Source organism: Schistocerca americana, unplaced genomic scaffold (assembly GCF_021461395.2).
Source record: "Schistocerca americana isolate TAMUIC-IGC-003095 unplaced genomic scaffold, iqSchAmer2.1 HiC_scaffold_17, whole genome shotgun sequence".
Lineage (NCBI taxonomy): Eukaryota > Metazoa > Arthropoda > Insecta > Orthoptera > Acrididae > Schistocerca > Schistocerca americana.
Genome location: NW_025725790.1, coordinates 7,915,605 through 7,924,589, shown reverse-complemented (window position 1 = coordinate 7,924,589; position 8,985 = coordinate 7,915,605).

Here is an 8,985-nt window from a genome sequence, read left to right as displayed (position 1 = left end):
GGTGGCCAAGGTAAAGCAGCTAGTAAAGGCTCACCTATAATTCGTTTGCCTAAAATTTCTATAGGTGATAATCCTGTCGTTAGGTGAGGCAATTCATTTAATATCTTTTCGAATTCAGGCATTAGTTTGGCCCACCGAGTATGTTTATGTGCACAATAAGTTCTACATAATCGTCCTAATTCTTTCATGACTCTTTCTACTAAATTACTTTGAGGGTGATATTTCGAAATTAAGATATGTTTGATTCCATATTGTCTTATCATATCTTGAAATCTTTGACTAATAAAGGCACTACCGTTGTCAGACATAAGTCGTTTAGGAATGCCCCAGTTAACAAAGTAATTTCGGGTGAGGCAGCGTATAACGCTTGCTGTATTCGCTCGTTTCAAAGTATACAGTTTCACATGTTTGGACCAACATTCCATTACAACAAACACATATGTTAATCCTCCTGAACTCCGAGGCAGAGGGCCGAAAAAATCTAATGATAGTAGATCCCACAAACCTCGAGGAATTACAGCATATAATTTATAACGCTTGGATTTGTTATTAACTTTAACCTTTTGACAGGTTTCACAAGCCCTAATAATACTTCTCACAATACGGGACATATTTTTGAAATAATAATACTTCATTAGATGTTTAATACATTTATGAATTCCAAAATGCCCGTAACCTTCATGAATATAAGTAATTAACTCGTCCACAACAGTTTTCGGAATGCAGATTTTCCATCTCTGGTGTTCCCTCTGTGCTTTCCAATACAACAAGTCGTTAAAATATAACCACACACCCCGGGTGTTAACTGTTTCGTCCCCATTATTAAGGTTTTGTATAATTCGTAGAATAACATTTTTCTTTCCTTTATGTAATACGGTAACCTACTACTTAGGACTCGTATTAGATGACTTTCAATTAATTTAGCACGGTTTAAATTCCATTCAAAATAATTCCTATAACCTCTCCACCGTTTAGAATATGGAGGAGGGGCTAACAACTCTAAAGTTAAGTGTTGTTGTTTTCGTCTTGACCAATAATTTTGTTTAAACTGCTTAACAAAATCATCCCAATCCCTGAATTCATTTCTATGCAGTACTGCCCATTCCGCAGCTTCTGCTTCTAAATGTCCTATTACAAATTGAATGCGTTTTTCATTACTCCATTTAGAAGATAATGATGTTTCAAAAGCTTTTATAAAGATTATAGGATGAAGTTCGCCTCCTGGTTTGAATACAGGAAATCGACTTGCTACATTTGAATTTGTCGTTATGTCATCCAGACATTCTGCGAGAGAAATAGTCGGATTTTGTTTAGATTGCAGAGACGGAGTTGCATCGGATTGGCTTGCCGTGATTGCTTTATTCATATTGTTGTCTTCCGTGCTAGCAAATTCGATGCGACTGTTGTCTCTGATTATGTTATTACCTCTGCTACCTGAAATGTTCTCGTTATTATCTAATTCCGATAACCGTTTAGTAATTTCCTGTATCCGCATTTCTGTATTGGATACGCGATTAGCTAATATCGATTCTTCACTGTGTTCACGATGTGAACGCTCTGTACCTTCGTCAATATTATTATCTTTGGCAGTCTCAAGGTTACTGCATATTTCAGTAATTAAAAATTTCATGTTTTCGATTTCGGTATGGTCCTTTTCTACTTGATGGGTTAATGTCTCTAATTCTACATTATCTATTGAAGAAATCTCTACAGGTTTGGTAGAGACCTCTTTAATAGATTTCAATAATTCTCTGCGAACAGTTTCTGTTTGCATAGAAGGTTCATCTCGTAACATGTTATTATTTTTCTGTATTTCATTTACAACTAAGATATTGACACTATCTAGTCTATCGGTTAAGTCAGTAATATCGTGTCGCATGCGAGCTTTTTCCTCGCGCGATTCCTGGATACATTCTTCTAACCTTTTACAATTATCAGCAATCTTATTACTAAGTCCTACTAATTTTTCCTGCATTTCAACTTTAGAAGACTCTATTTTATCACTTAATTCTCGACTGGTTTCATTAAGATATTCCTGCAACCTGTCTGTTGATTTTGTTAGCTCCCCTTTAAGTCTAGCAGTAGATTCCTCGTTAGACTGTTTTAATTCCTGTTTTAGTTCCTGTTTCAATCTAGCAGTAGATTCCTCGTTAGACTGTTTTAATTCCTGTTTTAGTTCCTCTTTCAATCTAGCAGTAGATTCCTCGTTAGACTGTTTTAATCTAGCCATAGATTCTTCGTTAGACTGTTTTAATTCCTGTTTTAGTTCCTCTTTTAATCTAGCAGTAGATTCCTCGTTAGACTGTTTTAATTCCTGTTTTAGTTCCTCTTTCAATCTAGCAGTAGATTCCTCGTTAGACTGTTTTAATCTAGCCATAGATTCTTCGTTAGACTGTTTTAATTCCTGTTTTAGTTCCTCTTTTAATCTAGCAGTAGATTCCTCGTTAGATTGTTTTAATTTAGCGATCGCCCTAAAAAGGGCTCTCATGCTCCTATCGGACATAGATTGCTCTTCGTCTGACATTTCACTTCCCGACATTATGTAAGATATTAACTATTTACACACGCAGACTTGTAATCAACAATCCTGTAAAAGCACCCTTCCTATGTACAACACTCCACTTCCAACTTGAAACAAACTCACCGGACACTAATATTGTAATTTGTAGTTCTCGATGACTAGTGTGCTGCTCTGGGCTGCAGATGTAACAGCCGTCGATGCAGCCGCTGAGATGCTGCGACCCCGCTTCCGCAACCGGCAGGACGCTGAGTCGAACACCGGAAACGTCGCTAGCTGCAACCACGCCCGGCACCGCCGTAGACAGGCGAAGCCCTCAGCAACACCTCTAATACCAGCCGGAGGAACGCCCCGCAGCTGACGTACTGGGCCTATTAGTTTAGGGAGAAAAAGGGTTGTCGAGGTCTGCAGCGTTCAGCTGCTGCCCAACAGATGCGCCTTCTCGTGGAACAACTGCGTGACCGTACTGCTTGGCTGCACTCCGTCAGATGCCCACACCCGCGAAGTCGCCGCTGGCTGGTGAAGGCTCCAAGAAACTCGCGTTGACTTCCGAAGGACTCTTGATGCTTTGTTTCGTACCTGTGTGCCTTAGTTGCACACAAGTCCTGTTTCTAAGGTCGCCACGGTGTGGTGTAACGACGTATTAGTTTTCGTTTGATATATGACCATGTGCAGACTTCGTCACCTACGTCAGTTACAACCCACTTCAAAAATGATTCATATTCTTTTTAAATTGTCATAGAATGGTTCTTGAACGAAACTGTAAAACATCAGTTGAGTCGTGTGCAGAGAATTACATCACTTGGGCCAATTGGTTTTCGTAACTTTTTCGAATTTAAATTTCGTTTGTTTCTCCTCAGAAAATTATATCGACACACGTTATCTTGATCTAATCGATATCAGAATCACACATTAAATAAACTTTTTAGATTCAAAGTTTCGGCCAACGCTGTCTGAATCAATAATCTTGTCAAATATATTATTAATCCGTTCACATAACTCTTCATAAATAAATCTTCAAGACACGTGTTTCAGCTTTAGTAGCATACACTATTTTATTAGCTTCCTACACATACAGATGTGAACTTGAGCGTTGACAGACAGTGACTAACATTTCAATAAGATTAAGACCTATATGATGTCATTGTTGTACAAAAAGAGTATAAAACTTCATTTTTAATTTTTAGAAGCACGACGCAACAACTCGGTTCCAGGATCTTCTGTTGCTCCTTGGCTGTCGACCCGCGACGTATAGCGGCCAGCAATTTCCTCTCTGGTCGCGGCAACGAAGATGCTGTCCCCGTTCGCTGCGCCGACCTCTCCGTACATGAAACACATAAAAAAATACAAACTTTTAGATAATTCACATTTATTACAAATAATAAGAAAAACACATAAACAAAACTAAATTAAACTTATAGTCACCAGCAAACTGGGCTGACTTTGGTGGATGGGTGACGCTTAATTTCGTCCCACTACAACAGGAGACGGACCATATGGTGCCCGAGGCAGCAATATCCCCTTGGAGGCACGTCGGCTGGAGGACGCTGTATTTAACTTCGACGCAATTTGAGTGTTCCATCGTCATTAGGTGGCCCTGAAAGTTACAATTAACTATCAGTTTTGCGTCGGATTCGAAAATGTAGAATCAACGGAGACGGACCATGTGGTGCCCGAGGCAGCAATAGACTCTAGGAGACAGGTCGGCTGAAGGACGATGTATTGAATATCGACGCAATTTGAGTGCTCCATCGTCATTAGGAGGCGCTGAAAGTTTCAATTAACTATCAGTTATGCGTCGGATTCGAAAATCTAGTTTCATAGGAGAACGACCATAAGGTGCCCGAGGCAGCAATAAACCCTTGGAGACAAGTCGGCTGGAGGCCGATGTATTGAATCTCGACGCACGTTGAGTGTGCCATCGTCATTAGGAGACCGTGATCGTTACAATTAACTATCATTTTAGCGTCGGATTCGAAAATCTAGACTCACAGGAGAACGATCACAAGGTGCCACAGGCAGTAATAGACCCTTGGAGACAAGTCGGCTGGAGGACGATATATTGGGTCGCGACGCAATTTGAGTGTTCCATCGTAATTAAGAGGCCCTGAATGTTACAATTAATAATAATTGTTTCGTCGGATTCGAAAATCTAGACTCATTGGAGACGGACCATAAGGTACCCGAGGCAGAAATATCCCCTTGGAGACCAGTCCGCTGGAGGACGATGCGTTGAATCTCGACGCAATTTGGGTCCTCCATCGTCAATAGGAGGCCCTGAACGTTAGAATTAACTATCAGTTTTGCGTCGGATTCGAAAATGTAGAATCAACGGAGACGGACCATGTGGTGCCCGAGGCAGCGATATCCCCTTGGAGACAAGTCGGCTGGAGGACGATGAATTGAAACTGGACGCAATTTGAGTGTTCCATCGTCATTAGGATGCCCTGAACGTTAAAATTAACTATCAGTTATGCGTCGGATTCCAAAATCTAGACTCAGAGGAGAACGAACATAAGCCTGAGGCAGCAATAGACACTAGGAGACAGGTCGGCTGAAGGACGATGTATTGAATATAGACGCAATTTGAGTGCTCCATCGTCATTAGGAGGCGCTGAACGTTTCAATTAACTATCAGTTTTGCGTCGGATTCGAAAATCCAGAATCACAGGAGACGGACCATATGGTGCCCGAGGCAGCAATATCCCCTTGGAGACAAGTCGGCTGGAGGACGATGTATTGAATCTCGACGCAATTTGAGTGCTCCATCGTCATTAGGAGGCGCTGAACGTTACAATTAACTATCATTTTAGCGTCGGATTCGAAAATCTACTCTCAGGAGAAGGATCATATGGTGCCCGAGACAGCAATGTCCCCTTGGATACAAGTCGGCTGGAGGACGATGTATTGAATCTCGACGCAATTTGAGTGTTCCATCGTCATTAGGATGGCCTGAGCGTTACAATTAACTATCAGTTATGCGTCGGATTCGAAAATGTAGACTCACAGGATAACGACCATAAGGTGCCAGAGGCAGCAATAGACCCTTGGAGACAAGTCGGCTGGAGTCCGATGTACTTAATCTCGACGCAATTTGAGTGTTCCATCGTCATTAGGAGGCCCTGAACGTTACATTTAACTATCATTTCAGCGTCGGATTCGAAAATCTACTCTCAGGAGAAGGATCATATGGAGCCCGAGGCAGCAATAGTCAGTTGGAGACAAGTCGGCTGAAGGACGATGTATTGAATCTCGACTCAATTTGAGTGTTCCAACGTCATTAGGAGGCCCTGAACGTTAGAATTAACAATCAATTTTGCGTCGGATTCGAAAATTTAGACTCACAGGAGAACGACCATAAGGTGCCCGAGGCAGCAATAGACCATTGGAGACAAGTCGGCTGAAGCACGATGTATTGAATCTCGACGCAATTTTAGTGTTCCATCGTCATTAGGAGGCCCTGAACGTCACAATTAAGTATCAGTTTCGCGTCGGATTAATAAATCTAGACTCACAGGAGACGGACCATATGGTGCCCGAATCTGCAATATCCCCTTGGAGGCACGTCGGCTGGAGGACGATGTATTGAACCTCGACGCAATTTGAGTGTTCCATAGTCATTAGGCGGCCCTGAACGTTACAATTAACTATCATTTTTGCGTCGGATTCGAAAATCGAGACTCACAGGAGGACGACCATCAGGTGCCCGAGGCAGCAATGTCCCCTTCAGGACAAGTCGGCTGGAGGCCGATGTATTGAATCTCGACGCAATTTGAGTGTTCCATCGTCATTAGGTGGCCCTGAACGTTACAATTAAGTATCAGTTTTGCGTCGGATTCTAAAATCTAGAGTCACAGGAGAACGACAATAAGCTGCCTGCGGCAGCAATACACCCTTGGAGACAAGTCGGCTGGAGGCCGATGTATTTAATCTCGACGCAATTTCAGTGTTCCATCGTCATTAGGGGGCCCTGAACGTCACAATTAACTATCAGTTTCGCGTCGGATACAAAAATCTAGACGCACAAGAGACGGACCATAAGGAGGCCGAGGCAGCAAAATCCCCTTGGAGACAAGTCGGCTGGAGGACGATGTAGTGAATCTCGACGCAATTTGAGTGTTCCATCATCATTAGGAGGCGCTGATCGATACATCTCACTATCATTTTTGCGTCGGAATCGAAAATCTAGACTCACAGGAGACGGACCATATGGTGCCCGAGGCAGCAATACCCCTTGGAGACAAGTCGGCTAGGGAACGATGTATTGAATCTCGACGGAATTTGAGTGTTCCATCGCCATTAGGAGGCCGGGAAAGTTACAATTAACTATCAGTTTTTCGTCGGAATCGAAAATCTAGACTCATTGGAGACGGACCATAAGGTGCCCGAAGCAGAAATAGACACTAGGAGACAGGTCGGCTGAAGGACGATGTATTGAATATCGACGCAATTTGAGTGCTCCATCGTCATTAGCAGGCGCTGAACGTTTCAATTAACCATGAGTTATGCGTCGAATTAAAAAATTTAGACTCATAGGAGAACGACCATAAGGTGCCCGAGGCAGCAATAAACCCTTGGAGGCAAGTCGGCTGGAGGCCGATGTATTGAATCTCGACGCAAGTTGAGTGTTCCATCGTCATTAGTAGGCCCTGAACGTTACAATTCAACTATCAGTTTCGCATCGGAATCGAAAATCTAGACTCACAGGAGACGGAACATATGGTGCCCGAGGCGCAATCTCCCCTTGAAGACAAGTCGGCTGGAGGCCGATGTATTTAATCTCGACGCAATTTGAGTGTTCCATCGTCATTAGGAGGCCCTGAACGTTACAATTATTTACCATTTTAGCGACGGATTCGAAAATCTAGTCTCAGGAGAATGATCATAAGGTGCCCCAGGCAGCAATAGACCCTTGGAGACAAATCGGCTGGAGGACGATATAATGGATCGCGACGCAATTTGAGTGTTCCATCGCCATTAGGAGGCCCGGAGCGTTACAATTAATTATCATTTTTGCGTCGGAATCGAAAATCTAGACTCATTGGAGACGGACCATACGGTGCCCGAGGCAGCAATAGACTCTAGGAGACAGGTCGGCTGAAGGACGATGTATTGAATATCGGCGCAATTTGAGTGCTCCATCGTCATTAGCAGGCGCTGAACGTTTCAATTAACTATCAGTTATGCGTCGGATTCGAAAATTTAGAATCACAGGAGACGGACCATATGGTGCCCGAGGCAGCAATATCCCCTTGGAGACAAGTCGGCTGGAGGACGATGTATTGAATATCGACGCAATTTGAGTGCACAATCGTCATTAGGAGGCGCTGATCGTTTCAATTGACTATCAGTTATGCGTCGGAATCGAAAATCTAGACTCATGGGAGAACGACCATAAGGTGCCTGAGGCAGCAATAAACCCTTGGAGACTAGTCGGCTGGAGGCCGATGTATTTAATCTCGACGCAATTTGAGTGTTCCATCGTCAAAAGGAGGCCCTGAACGTTACAAATAACTATCATTTTTGCGTCGGATACGAAAATCGAGACTCACAGGAGAACGACCATATGGTGCCCGAGGCAGAATTAGACTCTAGGAGACAAGTCGGCTGAAGGACGATGTATTGAATCTCGCCGCAATTTGAGTGTTCCATCGTCATTAGGAGGCCCTGAACGTTACAATTCAACTATCAGTAACGCATCGGAATCGAAAATCTAGACTCACAGGAACGGAACATATGGTGCCCGAGGCTGCAAGGTCCCCTTGAAGACAAGTCGGCTGGAGGCCGATGTATTGAATCTCGACGCAGTTTGAGTGTTCCATCGTCATTAGGTGGCCCTGAACGTTACAATTAAGTATCAGTTTTGCGTCGGATTCTAAAATCTAGAGACGCAGGAGAACGACCATAAGGTGCCTGCGGCAGCAATAGACCCTTATATGGAGCCCGAGGCAGCAAAATCCCCTTGGAGACAAGTCGCCTGGAGGACGATGTATTGAATCTCGACGCAATTTGTGTATTCGATCATCATTAAGAGGCGCTGATCGTTACATCTCACTATTATTTTTGCGTCGGAATCGATAATCTAGACTCACAGGAGACGGACCATAAGGTGCCCGTGGCAGAATTAGACTCTAGGAGACAGGTCGGCTGAAGGACGGTGTATTGAATATCGACGCAATTTGAGTTCTCAATCGTCATTAGGAGGCGCTGAACGTTTCAATTAACTATCAGTTATGCGTCGGATTCGAAAATCTAGACTCAAAGGAGAACGACCATATGGTGCCCGAGGCAGCAATAAACCCTTGGAGACTAGTCGGCTGGAGGCCGATGTATTGAATCTGGACGCAAGTTGAGTGTTCCATCGTCATTAGGAGGCCGTGAACGTTACAATTACCTATCATTTTTGCGTCTGAATCGAAAATCTAGACTAACAGGGGACGGACCACATGGAGCCCGAGGCAGCAATA